Source organism: Idiotropiscis lumnitzeri, unplaced genomic scaffold (assembly GCF_059441095.1).
Source record: "Idiotropiscis lumnitzeri isolate Australia: NSW breed Sydney's pygmy pipehorse unplaced genomic scaffold, RoL_Ilum_1.0 HiC_scaffold_36, whole genome shotgun sequence".
In the NCBI taxonomy this organism is placed as follows: domain Eukaryota; kingdom Metazoa; phylum Chordata; class Actinopteri; order Syngnathiformes; family Syngnathidae; genus Idiotropiscis; species Idiotropiscis lumnitzeri.
This window is the reverse complement of record NW_028283574.1, coordinates 1,534,959-1,551,023: the sequence shown is the minus strand read 5'-3', so window position 1 is coordinate 1,551,023 and position 16,065 is coordinate 1,534,959.

The window sequence follows — 16,065 nt, the reverse complement described above, 5'->3', positions numbered from 1 at the left end:
AACCGCTCCAGCGCCCGTCGTGCCGCTCGGCGAAACTACAATGCCCCCGAATATTTTTTATACCCGCGAAGCACTGAACCCGCGAAAGGTGAACCGCGAAGTAGCGAGGGTTCACTGTATGTATAAGACCAAGACCTACAAAAAAGTCTCTTGAAGCAATGAGCTAGGTTTTACAGGAAGTCGGCCATTTTGAATTTACTTAAAAGGGGCGGGTCACCACAATGGACTTTGTGTAGAAATTATTATTGGGGCCCGAGCAGCGACCGCGGCGAGGTCCCTATTGTTTATGTAGAAATTATTATTAGGGCCCGAGCAGCGACCGCTACGAGGTCCCCATTGTTTTTGTGGAAATTATTATTATTATTATTATTAGGGCCCGAGCAGTGACCGCTGCGAGGTCCCTATTGTTTTTCTAGAAATTGTTATTAGGGCCCGAGCTGCGACGGCTGCGAGGTCCCTATTGTTTTTGTAGAAAATATCATTACTTTTATTATTATTATTATTATTATTATTAGGGCCTGAGCAGCGACCGCTGCGAAGTCCCTGTTGTTTTTGTAGAAATTATTATTATTATTATTTTTCCGATTGTACGATCGCATTTTTGACCCCGAAACATGCACAAAAACTCACCAAACTTGGCAGTCTCATCGGGCATGGCGAGAAATTTGATATTTTAACGTCTAATATGAACAGGAAGTGAGTTATGAATTTTTGAAAGTCCGACTTTTGCCCTTTTTTGCATGTTTACAGGGGTCATTCTTTTGCACCCTGATCCTAAAGGCTTCATCTGATTGCCTTAAAATTCTGTCTGTAGCATCTTAAGACCTGGGACAAACACTGGGGCTAAAATCTTTTGTTTCCGAAATACTATATGACGGGGGCGGGGCTTCAAAGTTTTCACTTAAGATTTCCTTCGCCGCAATGGACAAAATGCTTAATAACTCTCCTGCACATGCTGCTAAAAATCCAAAACTTCACATGTACATAAAGAGTCGGTACCTGAAGACATCTATATGTTTATATTCTGTTATACACCTTGCGCCAATCAATAACATTTTTTACATTTTGACGTACTGCACGGTGCCCTTTTAACGAATCCGATTGAAAATTGGCTAGAAAAGACTCAAGACATTGATCTTACTCTATCCCTATTTTTGTGACTTTCCTTCGAAGGGCGTGGCTATTGCGGTGCCGCAGAGTCTGATTATTCTCCGTGGCAACAAAAGTTCCTGCAAAATGATTCAGATGATCCATCTTCTCGAAATTTTTCACATTTGAGGATATTCAGGCCCTGAAGACGGCTGCCAACTTATTTTTGATCGCAGTGGTAGCGCCACCAACTGGTTAAAACAAATACAAATTATTTTCGTTGATGTTTTTCTCCGGGCAGGTTCACAAAATCTACCTTATATTTGCTCGGATGAGTGTTTAGGCCTTGAGGATGTCACAATACGAAAGTCTTTCGCCTTCTTCAGAGTGTCACATGATGGTGTCTTGTGACCCGTCTTTATCAGCTGATGTTCCATGAGGGCGTGACTTACCTGTCACAAGAATGAAGGCAAGTCACACCCCCCGCTGTCCATTCACTCCGCCAAGATGCTGCTCTAGGTGGTAGAGAGGATGAAGGCTCCCTTGTCTCTGTTCATGGTTTTTATGCCTCGCTTGCAGATCTCAATGGCCTCTCTGATCCAGCGCTGTTGTTTGTTCTCTTCGGTGCGGATGACCCTGCCCTTCTCCCGGTCCATGATGTGGTTTTCCCTTTTGCAGTGGTCAGTGATTGCTGATTTGTAATGTTCATGTTGTGCTTGTTCTTTTACTGCTCTGATTTTTCATTTTTTTGACAGGTAAGTCACACCCTCATGGAACATCAGCTGATAAAGACGGGTCTCAAGACACCATCATGCGACACTCTGAAGAAGGCGAAAGACTCGCCGAAACATGTCAGGTAAAAAATTAACCTAAAACATAATTGTCTGCTTTTAATGAATCAGTCAAATATCAATAATAAGAAGACAAAATGAACCTAATACAAATAAATGAATGCTTAATAACTCCCCTGCACATGCTCCTGAAAATCCAAACCTTCACCTGTAAATAAAATGTCCCGACCTGAAGACATCTTAATGTTATTATTTTGTTATACACACAGCGCCGCCAAGTGGAATCAAAAATGTGTTTTTATTTTAATTTTCACATCCTGCACGGTGCCCTTTTGACAAATCCGACTGAAAATTAGTCAGAAAAGACTCAAGACAATGATCTTTCTCTCTGCCGAATTTTGTGACGTTTTGGCAAAAGGCGTGGCTATTACGGTGCTGAAAAGTCAGATTGTACTCTGTGGCAACAAAAGCTCCGGCAACATGACTCAGATGATCCTATCTTCTCGAAGTTGTACACATTTGAGGATACTTCAGCCCTGAAGACATCTACCAACTTATTTTTCATCGTAGTAGTAGCGCCACCAACTGGTAAAAGCTAATACAAGTTATTTTCTTGGATGTTTTTCTCCGTGCAACTCAACAAGGTCGCCCTCATATATGCTAGGATGACTGTTTCGGCCATGAGGATGTCACAATACGAAATTCGTCCTTTTTCGTGTAAAGTTGTGGGAGTGGCATTGCACTGTTCGGCAATAAAACAACGCTGATTATGAGGTTCTAAATATGAACGACAACTCGTGAAACTTTACACACACATCAGGCCGAGCAAATTTATCAATATTTTATACGTTAGTTGTGCAGCTTTTTTGAAATGGCTCGCCATGGCCCTCGAGAAATGTTAAAAAAAGCAGCCCTGGTTGAGTGTTTCACCTCGCTTTTTGTAAATTTTATGGAGTACAGTGAACCCTCGGTAATCGCGGTTAATGGGGACAGAGACCACCCGCGAAAACTGAAAATCCGCGAAGTAGCGGCGCACCTTCAAAAATGCTTAAAAAAATATACAATATATATAATAAATATATATATATATATATATATATACATACGGGGAGAGAGAGAGTGAAATTCATGTTATAACAAAAAAACCAAATTATTATTAAAACGTATTATTTTTTTATTCCCCAGCCATTCTTTTTGTATTTATTTAATTACTCCGACATTTACCTGCTGGTACGCCGTCCGGTGTTCCCTGTGAAATGAAAGGTGGCATTCTTTAATTATTTATTTATTTATTCATTTATTCATTCATAACTGACAGCTTCGCGCTCCGTTCGTGTCCGGGCGGAAGAGGTGTTCCAATTCGGCTTAACTGTGACACACGCCCGCCCTCCTCCCCCGGAGCTTCCATTCGGTTAAACTTAGGGGCCGCTTGGCACCGCCCGTGCCCGGGGAAGGTGCTCCTCTTCGGCTTACTGTGACGCGAGCATGCCCGCCTCCTCCGGAGCTTCCATTCGGTTAAACTTAGGGGCCGCTTGGAACCGCCCGTGCCCGGCAAAGGTGCTCCTCTTCGGCTTACTGTGACGCGAGCATGCCCTCCTCCTCCGGAGCTTCCATTTGGTTAAACTTAGGGGCCGCTTGGAACCGCCCGTGCCCGGGGAAGGTGCTCCTCTTCGGCTTACTGTGACGCGAGCATGCCCTCCTCCTCCGGAGCTTCCATTTGGTTAAACTTAGGGGCCGCTTGGCACCGCTCGTGCCCGGGGACGGTGCTCCTCTACGGCTTAACTGCCACGCACGCCGGCCGGAGCCCTGGTACGGTCCGAACCGCGCGAAACGTCGCCACCGATCGTGTCCGGGGGAACGTGCTCTTCTTCGTCCACTCTCCTCTTCGCCCACGCTCTTCTTCGGCGCACGCCGGCCGTCTAACCGCTCCAGCGCCCGTCGTGCCGCTCGGCGAAACTACAATGCCCCCGAATATTTTTTATACCCGCGAAGCACTGAACCCGCGAAAGGTGAACCGCGAAGTAGCGAGGGTTCACTGTATGTATAAGACCAAGACCTACAAAAAAGTCTCTTGGAGCAATGAGCTAGGTTTTACAGGAAGTCGGCCATTTTGAATTTACTTAAAAGGGGCGGGTCACCACAATGGACTTTGTGTAGAAATTATTATTGGGGCCCGAGCAGCGACCGTGGCGAGGTCCCTATTGTTTATGTAGAAATTATTATTAGGGCCCGAGCAGCGACCGCTACGAGGTCCCCATTGTTTTTGTGGAAATTATTATTATTATTATTATTAGGGCCCGAGCAGTGACCGCTGCGAGGTCCCTATTGTTTTTCTAGAAATTGTTATTAGGGCCCGAGCTGCGACGGCTGCGAGGTCCCTATTGTTTTTGTAGAAAATATTATTACTTTTATTATTATTATTATTATTATTATTAGGGCCTGAGCAGCGACCGCTGCGAAGTCCCTGTTGTTTTTGTAGAAATTATTATTATTATTATTTTTCCGATTGTACGATCGCATTTTTGACCCCGAAACATGCACAAAAACTCACCAAACTTGGCAGTCTCATCGGGCATGGCGAGAAATTTGATATTTTAACGTCTAATATGAACAGGAAGTGAGTTATGAATTTTTGAAAGTCCGACTTTTGCCCTTTTTTGCATGTTTACAGGGGTCATTCTTTTGCACCCTGATCCTAAAGGCTTCATCTGATTGCCTTAAAATTCTGTCTGTAGCATCTTAAGACCTGGGACAAACACTGGGGCTAAAATCTTTTGTTTCCGAAATACTATATGACGGGGGCGGGGCTTCAAAGTTTTCACTTAAGATTTCCTTCGCCGCAATGGACAAAATGCTTAATAACTCTCCTGCACATGCTGCTAAAAATCCAAAACTTCACATGTACATAAAGAGTCGGTACCTGAAGACATCTATATGTTTATATTCTGTTATACACCTTGCGCCAATCAATAACATTTTTTACATTTTGACGTACTGCACGGTGCCCTTTTAACGAATCCGATTGAAAATTGGCTAGAAAAGACTCAAGACATTGATCTTACTCTATCCCTATTTTTGTGACTTTCCTTCGAAGGGCGTGGCTATTACGGTGCCGCAGAGTCTGATTATTCTCCGTGGCAACAAAAGTTCCTGCAAAATGATTCAGATGATCCATCTTCTCGAAATTTTTCACATTTGAGGATATTCAGGCCCTGAAGACGGCTGCCAACTTATTTTTGATCGCAGTGGTAGCGCCACCAACTGGTTAAAACAAATACAAATTATTTTCGTTGATGTTTTTCTCCGGGCAGGTTCACAAAATCTACCTTATATTTGCTCGGATGAGTGTTTAGGCCTTGAGGATGTCACAATACGAAAGTCTTTCGCCTTCTTCAGAGTGTCACATGATGGTGTCTTGTGACCCGTCTTTATCAGCTGATGTTCCATGAGGGCGTGACTTACCTGTCACAAGAATGAAGGCAAGTCACGCCCCCCGCTGTCCGTTCACTCCGCCAAGATGCTGCTCCAGGTGGTAGAGAGGATGAAGGCTCCCTTGTCTCTGTTCATGGTTTTTATGCCTCGCTTGCAGATCTCAATGGCCTCTCTGATCCAGCGCTGTTGTTTGTTCTCTTCGTTGCGGATGACCCTGCCCTTCTCCCGGTCCATGATGTGGTTTTCCCTTTTGCAGTGGTCAGTGATTGCTGATTTGTAATATTCATGTTGTGCTTGTTCTTTTACTGCTCTGATTTTTCATTTTTTTGACAGGTAAGTCACACCCTCATGGAACATCAGCTGATAAAGACGGGTCTCAAGACACCATCATGCGACACTCTGAAGAAGGCGAAAGACTCGCCGAAACATGTCAGGTAAAAAATTAACCTAAAACATAATTGTCTGCTTTTAATGAATCTGTCAAATATCAATAATAAGAAGACAAAATGAACCTAATACAAATAAATGAATGCTTAATAACTCCCCTGCACATGCTCCTAAAAATCCAAACCTTCACCTGTAAATAAAACGTCCCGACCTGAAGACATCTTAATGTTATTATTTTGTTATACACACAGCGCCGCCAAGTGGAATCAAAAATGTGTTTTTATTTTAATTTTCACGTACTGCACGGTGCCCTTTTGACGAATCCGACTGAAAATTTGTCAGAAAAGACTCAAGACAATGATCTTACTCTCTGCCGAATTTTGTGACGTTTTGGCAAAAGGCGTGGCTATTACGGTGCTGAAAAGTCCGATTGTACTTTGTGGCAACAAAAGCTCCGGCAACATGACTCAGATGATCCTATCTTCTCGAAGTTGTACACATTTGAGGATACTTCAGCCCTGAAGACATCTACCAACTTATTTTTCATCGTAGTAGTAGCGCCACCAACTGGTAAAAGCTAATACAAATTATTTTCTTGGATGTTTTTCTCCGTGCAACTCAACAAGGTCGCCCTCATATATGCTCGGATGACTGTTTCGGCCATGAGGATGTCACAATACGAAATTCATCCTTTTTCGTGAAAAGTTGTGGGAGTGGCATTGCACTGTTCGGCAATAAAACAACGCTGATTATGAGGTTCTAAATATGAACGACAACTCGTGAAACTTTACACACACATCAGGCAGAGCAAATTTATCAATATTTTATACGTTAGTTGTGCAGCTTTTTTTAAATGGCTCGCCATGGCCCTCGAGAAAAGTTAAAAAAAGAATAGAATAGAAATAGAAATCCCTTTATTGTCATTGTACTCAAGTGTGCAACGAGATTAGAGGGCTCCCCTCTCCAGTGCAATACAACAATAATACAGACAATATATAAATTAGATAAATAAATAAGACAGTGCAATGGAATTCAGTACTAAATAGGGCATATAGAAACACATCACAATGCTGTTTTGCAAGGTTAGGGTGGTCTCGTGTGTGTGTGAGAGTTCAGTATGTAGATGGCTCTCGGAAAGAAACTGTTTCTCAGTCTATTGGTCCTTGATTTGATGCATCTGTAGCGCCTGCCAGAGGGCAACAGGTCGAACAGGTGTGAGTTTGGGTGGGTATTGTCTTTGACGATGTTGAGAGCCCTTCTGAGGCACCGGGCGGTGTAGATGTCCGACAGCGAGGGGAGAGGGCAGCCAATAATCCTTTGCGCTGTTTTGACTGTCCTCTGGAGCCTCACTCTGTCCGCCTCAGTGCAGCCGCTGTACCAGGTGGAGACACAGTACGTCAGCAGGTTCTCGATGGACGAGTGGTAGAAGGCCAGCAGCAGCTTCCTGTCCAGGTTGAATTTCCTGAGGACTCTCAGGAAGTGCAGACGTTGGCGGACCTTCTTTACCACTGCTGTGGTGTTGTGACTCCAAGAAAGGTCATCGGAGATCTGTACTCCCAGGAACTTGAACGTGTGGACCCTCTCCACACACACGCCTTCGATGCAGAGGGGGGGCGGCAGCGTCTTGTTCCTCCTGAAGTCGACGACAATCTCCTTTGTTTTAGCAGAGTTAAGGTGCAGTCTGTTCTCCTTGCACCAAGTTGTCAGTCTCCCTACCTCCTCTCTGTAGGCTGTCTCGTCACCTTCCGAGATCAGACCGACCACTGTCGTGTCGTCAGCAAACTTGACGATGGTGTTGTTGCCGTGGGCCGGGCTGCAGTCGTAGGTGTAGAGGGCGTACAGGAGAGGGCTCAGCACGCATCCTTGGGGGGAACCGGTGCTCAGCATGAGGGTGGAGGACGTGTAGGGGCCGAGCAACACAGTCTGGGGTCTGTTGGTCAGAAAGTCCTTAATCCAGATGCGTGTGAGGGCAGGGAGGCCGAGAGTGTCCAGTTTGGCGACGAGGATGTCTGGGATGATCGTGTTGAATGCCGAGCTGTAGTCCACAAAGAGCATCCTTGCATAGCTCCGCTGTTGTTCCAGGTGGCCCAGCACAACATGCAGAGCAGCCCTGGTTGAGTGTTTCACCTCGCTTTTTGTAAATTTTATGGAGTACAGTGAACCCTCGGTTATCGCGGTTAATGGGGACCGAGACCACCCGCGAAAACTGAAAATCCGCGAAGTAGCAGCGCACCTTCAAAAATGCTTAAAAAAAAAATACAATATATATATATATATATATATATATATATATATATATATATATATATATATATATATATATATATATATATATACGGGGAGAGAGAGAGTGAAATTCATGTTATAACAAAAAAAACAAATTATTATTAAAACGTATTATTTTTTTATTCCCCAGCCATTCTTTTTGTATTTATTTAATTACTCAGACTTTTACCTGCTGGTACGCCGTCTGGTGTGCCCTGTGAAATGAAAGGTGCCATTCTTTATTTATTTATTTATTTATTCATTTATTCATTCATAACTGACAGCTTCGCGCTCCGCTCGTGCCCGGGCGGAAGAGGTGCTCCAATTCGGCTTAACTGTGACACACGCCCACCCTCCTCCCCCGGAGCTTCCATTCGGTTAAACTTAGGGGCCGCTTGGCACCGCCCGTGCCCGGGGAAGGTGCTCCTCTTCGGCTTACTGTGTCGCGAGCATGCCCTCCTCCTCCGGAGCTTCCATTCGGTTAAACTTAGGGGCCGCTTGGAACCGCCCGTGCCCGGGGAAGGTGCTCCTCTTCGGCTTACTGTGACGCGTGCATGCCCTCCTCCTCCGGAGCTTCCATTCGGTTAAACTTAGGGGCCGCTTGGCACCGCCCGTGCCCGGGGAAGGTGCTCCTCTACGGCTTAACTGCCACGCACGCCGGCCGGAGCTCTGGTACGGTCCGAACCGCGCGAAACGTCGCCACAGATCGTGTCCGGGGGAACGTGCTCTTCTTCGTCCACTCTCCTCTTCGCCCACGCTCTTCTTCGGCGCACGCCGGCCGTCTAACCGCTCCAGCGCCCCGTCGTGCCGCTCGGCGAAACTACAATGCCCCCGAATATTTTTTATACCCGCGAAGCACTGAACCCGCGAAAGGTGAACCGCGAAGTAGCGAGGGTTCACTGTATGTATAAGACCAAGACCTACAAAAAAGTCTCTTGGAGCAATGAGCTAGGTTTTACAGGAAGTCGGCCATTTTGAATTTATTAAAAGGGGGCGGGTCACCACAATGGACTTTGTGTAGAAATTATTATTGGGGCCCGAGCAGCGACCGCGGCGAGGTCCCTATTGTTTATGTAGAAATTATTATTAGGGCCCGAGCAGCGACCGCTACGAGGTCCCCATTGTTTTTGTGGAAATTATTATTATTATTATTATTAGGGCCCGAGCAGTGACCGCTGCGAGGTCCCTATTGTTTTTCTAGAAATTGTTATTAGGGCCCGAGCTGCGACGGCTGCGAGGTCCCTATTGTTTTTGTAGAAAATATTATTACTTTCAAATTTCCCCATTGTGGGACTAATAAAGGACATCTTATCTTATCTTCTCTTATTATTATTATTATTATTAGGGCCTGAGCAGCGACCGCTGCGAAGTCCCTATTGTTTTTGTAGAAATTATTATTATTATTATTTTTCCGATTGTTCGATTGCATTTTTGACCCCCGAAACATGCACAAAAATTCACCAAACTTGGCAGTCTCATCGGGCATGGCGAAAAATTTGATATTTTAATGTCTAATATGAATAGGAAGTGAGTTATGAATTTTTGAAAGTCCGACTTTTGCCCTTTTTTGCATGTTTACAGGGGTCATTCTTTTGCACCCTGATCCTAAAGGCTTCATCTGATTGCCTTAAAATTCTGTCTGTAGCATCTTAAGACTTGGGACAAACACTGGGGCTAAAATTTTTTGTTTCCGAAATACTATATGACGGGGGCGGGGCTTCGAAGTTTTCACTTAAGATTTCCTTCGCCGCAATGGACAAAATGCTTAATAACTCTCTTGCACATGCTGCTAAAAATCCAAAACTTCACATGTACATAAAGAGTCGGTACCTGAAAACATCTATATGTTTATATTCAGTTATACACCTTGCGCCAATCAATATCATTTTTTACATTTTGACAAACTGCACGGTGCCCTTTTAACGAATCCGATTGAAAATTGGCTAGAAAAGACTCAAGACATTGATCTTACTCTATCCCTATTTTTGTGACTTTCCTTCGAAGGGCGTGGCTATTACGGTGCCGCAGAGTCTGATTATTCTCCGTGGCAACAAAAGTTCCTGCAAAATGATTCAGATGATCCATCTTCTTGAAATTTTTCACATTTGAGGATATTCAGGCCCTGAAGACGGCTGCCAACTTATTTTTGATTGCAGTGGTAGCGCCACCAACTGGTTAAAACAAATACAAATTATTTTCGTTGATGTTTTTCTCCGGGCAGGTTAACAAAATCTACCTTATATTTGCTCGGATGAGTGTTTAAGCCTTGAGGATGTCACAATACGAAAGTCTTTCGCCTTCTTCAGAGTGTCACATGATGGTGTCTTGTGGCCCGTCTTTATCAGCTGATGTTCCATGAGGGCGTGACTTACCATTCACAAGAATGAAGGCAAGTCACGCCCCCCGCTGTCCGTTCACTCCGCCAAGATGCTGCTCCAGGTGGTAGAGAGGATGAAGGGTCCCTTGTCTCTGTTCATGGTTTTTATGCCTCGCTTGCAGATCTCAATGGCCTCTCTGATCCAGCGCTGTTGTTTGTTCTCTTCGGTGCGGATGACCCTGCCCTTCTCCCGGTCCATGATGTGGTTTTCCCTTTTGCAGTGGTCAGTGATTGCTGATTTGTAATGTTCATGTTGTGCTTGTTCTTTTACTGCTCTGATTTTTAATTTTTTTGACAGGTAAGTCACACCCTCATGGAACATCAGCTGATAAAGACGGGTCTCAAGACACCATCATGCGACACTCTGAAGAAGGCGAAAGACTCGCCGAAACATGTCAGGTAAAAAATTAACCTAAAACATAATTGTCTGCTTTTAATGAATCAGTCAAATATCAATAATAAGAAGACAAAATGAACCTAATACAAATAAACGAATGCTTAATAACTCCCCTGCACATGCTCCTAAAAATCCAAACCTTCACCTGTAAATAAAACGTCCCGACCTGAAGACATCTTAATGTTATTATTTTGTTATACACACAGCGCCGCCAAGTGGAATCAAAAATTTGTTTTTATTTAAATTTTCACATTATGCACGGTGCCCTTTTGACGAATCCGACTGAAAATTAGTCAGAAAAGACTCAAGACAATGATCTTACTCTCTGCCGAATTTTGTGACGTTTTGGCAAAAGGCGTGGCTATTACGGTGCTGAAAAGTCAGATTGTACTCTGTGGCAATAAAAGCTCCGGCAACATGACTCAGATGATCCTATCTTCTCGAAGTTGTACACATTTGAGGATACTTCAGCCCTGAAGACATCTACCAACTTATTTTTCATCGTAGTAGTAGCGCCACCAACTGGTAAAAGCTAATACAAGTTATTTTCTTGGATGTTTTTCTCCGTGCAACTCAACAAGGTCGCCCTCATATATGCTCGGATGACTGTTTCGGCCATGAGGATGTCACAATACGAAATTCGTCCTTTTTCTTGTAAAGTTGTGGGAGTGGCATTGCACTGTTCGGCAATAAAACAACGCTGATTATGAGGTTCTAAATATGAACGACAACTCGTGAAACTTTACACACACATCAGGCCGAGCAAATTTATCAATATTTTATACGTTAGTTGTGCAGCTTTTTTGAAATGGCTCGCCATGGCCCTCGAGAAATGTTAAAAAAAGCAGCCCTGGTTGAGTGTTTCACCTCGCTTTTTGTAAATTTTATGGAGTACAGTGAATCCTCGGTTATCGCGGTTAATGGGGACAGAGACCACCCGCGAAAACTGAAAATCCGCGAAGTAGCGGCGCACCTTCAAAAATGCTTAAAAAAATATACAATATATATAATAAATATATATATATATATATATATATATAGATATATATATATATGTATATATAGACAGAGAGAGAGAGTGAAATTCATGTTATAACAAAAAAACCAAATTATTATTAAAACGTATTATTTTTTTATTCCCCAGCCATTCTTTTTGTATTTATTTAATTACTCCGACTTTTACCTGCTGGTACGCCGTCCGGTGTGCCCTGTGAAATGAAAGGTGGCATTCTTTATTTATTTATTTATTTATTCTTTTATACATTCATAACTGACAGCTTCGCGCTCCGCTCGTGCCCGGGCGGAAGAGGTGCTCCAATTCGGCTTAACTGTGACACACACCCGCCCTCCTCCCCCGGAGCTTCCATTCGGTTAAACTTAGGGGCCTCTTGGCACCGCCCGTGCCCGGGGAAGGTGCTCCTCTTCGGCTTACTGTGACGCGAGCATGCCCTCCTCCTCCGGAGCTTCCATTCGGTTAAACTTAGGGGCCGCTTGGAACCGCCCGTGCCCGGGGAAGGTGCTCCTCTTCGGCTTACTGTGACGCGAGCATGCCCTCCTCCTCCGGAGCTTCCATTCGGTTAAACTTAGGGGCCGCTTGGAACCGCCCGTGCCCGGGGAAGGTGCTCCTCTTCGGCTTACTGTGACGCGAGCATGCCCTCCTCCTCCGGAGCTTCCATTCGGTTAAACTTAGGGGCCGCTTGGCACCGCCCGTGCCCGGGGAAGGTGCTCCTCTACGGCTTAACTGCCACGCACGCCGGCCGGAGCTCTGGTACTGTCCGAACCGCGCGAAACGTCGCCACCCATCGTGTCCGGGGGAACGTGCTCTTCTTCGTCCACTCTCCTCTTCGCCCACGCTCTTCTTCGGCGCACGCCGGCCGTCTAACCGCTCCAGCACCCCGTCGTGCCGCTCGGCGAAACTACAATGCCCCCGAATATTTTTTAGACCCGCGAAACACTGAACCCGCGAAAGGTGAACCGCCAAGTAGCGAGGGTTCACTGTATGTATAAGACCAAGACCTACAAAAAAGTCTCTTGGAGCAATGAGCTAGGTTTTACAGGAAGTCGGCCATTTTGAATTTACTTAAAAGGGGGCGGGTCACCACAATGGACTTTGTGTAGAAATTATTATTGGGGCCCGAGTAGCGACCGCGGAGAGGTCCCTATTGTTTTTGTAGAAATTATTATTAGGGCCCGAGCAGCGACCGCTACGAGGTCCCCATTGTTTTTGTGGAAATTATTATTATTATTATTATTAGGGCCCGAGCAGTGACCGCTGCGAGGTCCCTATTGTTTTTCTAGAAATTGTTATTAGGGCCCGAGCTGCGACGGCTGCGAGGTCCCTATTGTTTTTGTAGAAAATATTATTACTTTTATTATTATTATTATTATTAGGGCCTGAGCAGCGACCGCTGCGAAGTCCCTATTGTTTTTGTAGAAATTATTATTATTATTATTTTTCCGATTGTTCGATCGCATTTTTGACCCCCGAAACATGCACAAAAATTCACCAAACTTGGCAGTCTCATCGGGCATGGCGAAAAATTTTATATTTTAACGTCTAATATGAACAGGAAGTGAGTTATGAATTTTTGAAAGTCCGACTTTTGCCCTTTTTTGCATGTTTACAGGGGTCATTCTTTTGCACCCTGATCCTAAAGGCTTCATCTGATTGCCTTAAAATTCTGTCTGTAGCATCTTAAGACCTGGGACAAACACTGGGGCTAAAATTTTTTGTTTCCGAAATACTATATGAACGGGGGCGGGGCTTCGAAGTTTTCACTTAAGATTTCCTTCGCCGCAATGGACAAAATGCTTAATAACTCTCCTGCACATGCAGCTAAAAATCCAAAACTTCACATGTACATAAAGAGTCGGTACCTGAAGACATCTATATGTTTATATTCAGTTATACACCTTGCGCCAATCAATATCATTTTTTACATTTTGACGTACTGCACGGTGCCCTTTTAACGAATCCGATTGAAAATTGGCTAGGAAAGACTCAAGACATTGATCTTACTCTATCCCTATTTTTGTGACTTTCCTTCGAAGGGCGTGGCTATTACGGTGCCGCAGAGTCTGATTAATCTCCGTGGCAACAAAAGTTCCTGCAAAATGATTCAGATGATCCATCTTCTCGAAATTTTTCACATTTGAGGATATTCAGGCCCTGAAGACGGCTGCCAACTTATTTTTGATCGCAGTGGTAGCGCCACCAACTGGTTAAAACAAATACAAATTATTTTCGTTTATGTTTTTCTCCGGGCAGGTTAACAAAATCTACCTTATATTTGTTCGGATGAGTGTTTAGGCCTTGAGGATGTCACAATATGAAAGTCTTTCGCCTTCTTCAGAGTGTCACATGATGGTGTCTTGTGACCCGTCTTTATCAGCTGATGTTCCATGAGGGCGTGACTTACCTGTCACAAGAATGAAGGCAAGTCACGCCCCCCGCTGTCCGTTCACTCTGCCAAGATGCTGCTCCAGGTGGTAGAGAGGATGAAGGCTCCCTTGTCTCTGTTCATGGTTTTTATGCCTCGCTTGCAGATCTCAATGGCCTCTCTGATCCAGCGCTGTTGTTTGTTCTCTTCGGTGCGGATGACCCTGCCCTTCTCCCGGTCCATGATGTGGTTTTCCCTTTTGCAGTGGTCAGTGATTGCTGATTTGTAATGTTCATGTTGTGCTTGTTCTTTTACTGCTCTGATTTTTAATTTTTTTGACAGGTAAGTCACACCCTCATGGAACATCAGCTGATAAAGACGGGTCTCAAGACACCATCATGCGACACTCTGAAGAAGGCGAAAGACTCGCCGAAACATGTCAGGTAAAAAATTAACCTAAAACATAATTGTCTGCTTTTAATGAATCAGTCAAATATCAATAATAAGAAGACAAAATGAACCTAATACAAATAAATGAATGCTTAATAACTCCCCTGCACATGCTCCTAAAAATCCAAACCTTCACCTGTAAATAAAACGTCCCGACCTGAAGACATCTTAATGTTATTATTTTGTTATACACACAGCGCCGCCAAGTGGAATCAAAAATGTGTTTTTATTTTAATTTTCACATACTGCACGGTGCCCTTTTGACGAATCCGACTGAAAATTAGTCAGAAAAGACTCAAGACAATGATCTTACTCTCTGCCGAATTTTGTGTCGTTTTGGCAAAAGGCGTGGCTATTACGGTGCTGAAAAGTCAGATTGTACTCTGTGGCAACAAAAGCTCCGGCAACATGACTCAGATGATCCTATCTTCTCGAAGTTGTACACATTTGAGGATACTTCAGCCCTGAAGACATCTACCAACTTATTTTTCATCGTAGTAGTAGCGCCACCAACTGGTAAAAGCTAATACAAGTTATTTTCTTGGATGTTTTTCTCCGTGCAACTCAACAAGGGCGCCCTCATATATGCTCGGAGGACTGTTTCGGCCATGAGGATGTCACAATACGAAATTCATCCTTTTTCGTGAAAAGTTGTGGGAGTGGCATTGCACTGTTCGGCAATAAAACAACGCTGATTATGAGGTTCTAAATATGAACGACAACTCGTGAAACTTTACACACACATCAGGCAGAGCAAATTTATCAATATTTTATACGTTAGTTGTGCAGCTTTTTTGAAATGGCTCGCCATGGCCCTCGAGAAATGTTAAAAAAAGCAGCCCTGGTTGAGTGTTTCACCTTGCTTTTTGTAAATTTTATGGAGTACAGTGAACCCTCGGTTATCGCGGTTAATGGGGACAGAAACCACCCGCGAAAACTGAAAATCCGCGAAGTAGCGGCGCACCTTCAAAAATGCTTAAAAAAAAATACAATATATATAATAAATAAATATATATATATATATAGATATATAGATATATATATATATGTATATATAGACAGAGAGAGAGAGTGAAATTCATGTTATAACAAAAAAACCAAATTATTATTAAAACGTATTATTTTTTTATTCCCCAGCCATTCTTTTTGTATTTATTTAATTACTCCGACTTTTACCTGCTGGTACGCCGTCCGGTGTGCCCTGTGAAATGAAAGGTGGCATTCTTTATTTATTTATTTATTTATTCATTTATTCATTCATAACTGACAGCTTCGCGCTCCGTTCGTGCCCGGGCGGAAGAGGTGTTCCAATTCGGCTTTACTGTGACACACGCCCGCCCTCCTGCCCCGGAGCTTCCATTCGGTTAAACTTAGGGGCCTCTTGGCACCGCCCGTGCCCGGGGAAGGTGCTCCTCTTCGGCTTACTGTGACGCGAGCATGCCCGCCTCCTCCGGAGCTTCCATTCGGTTAAACTTAGGGGCCGCTTGGAACCGCCCG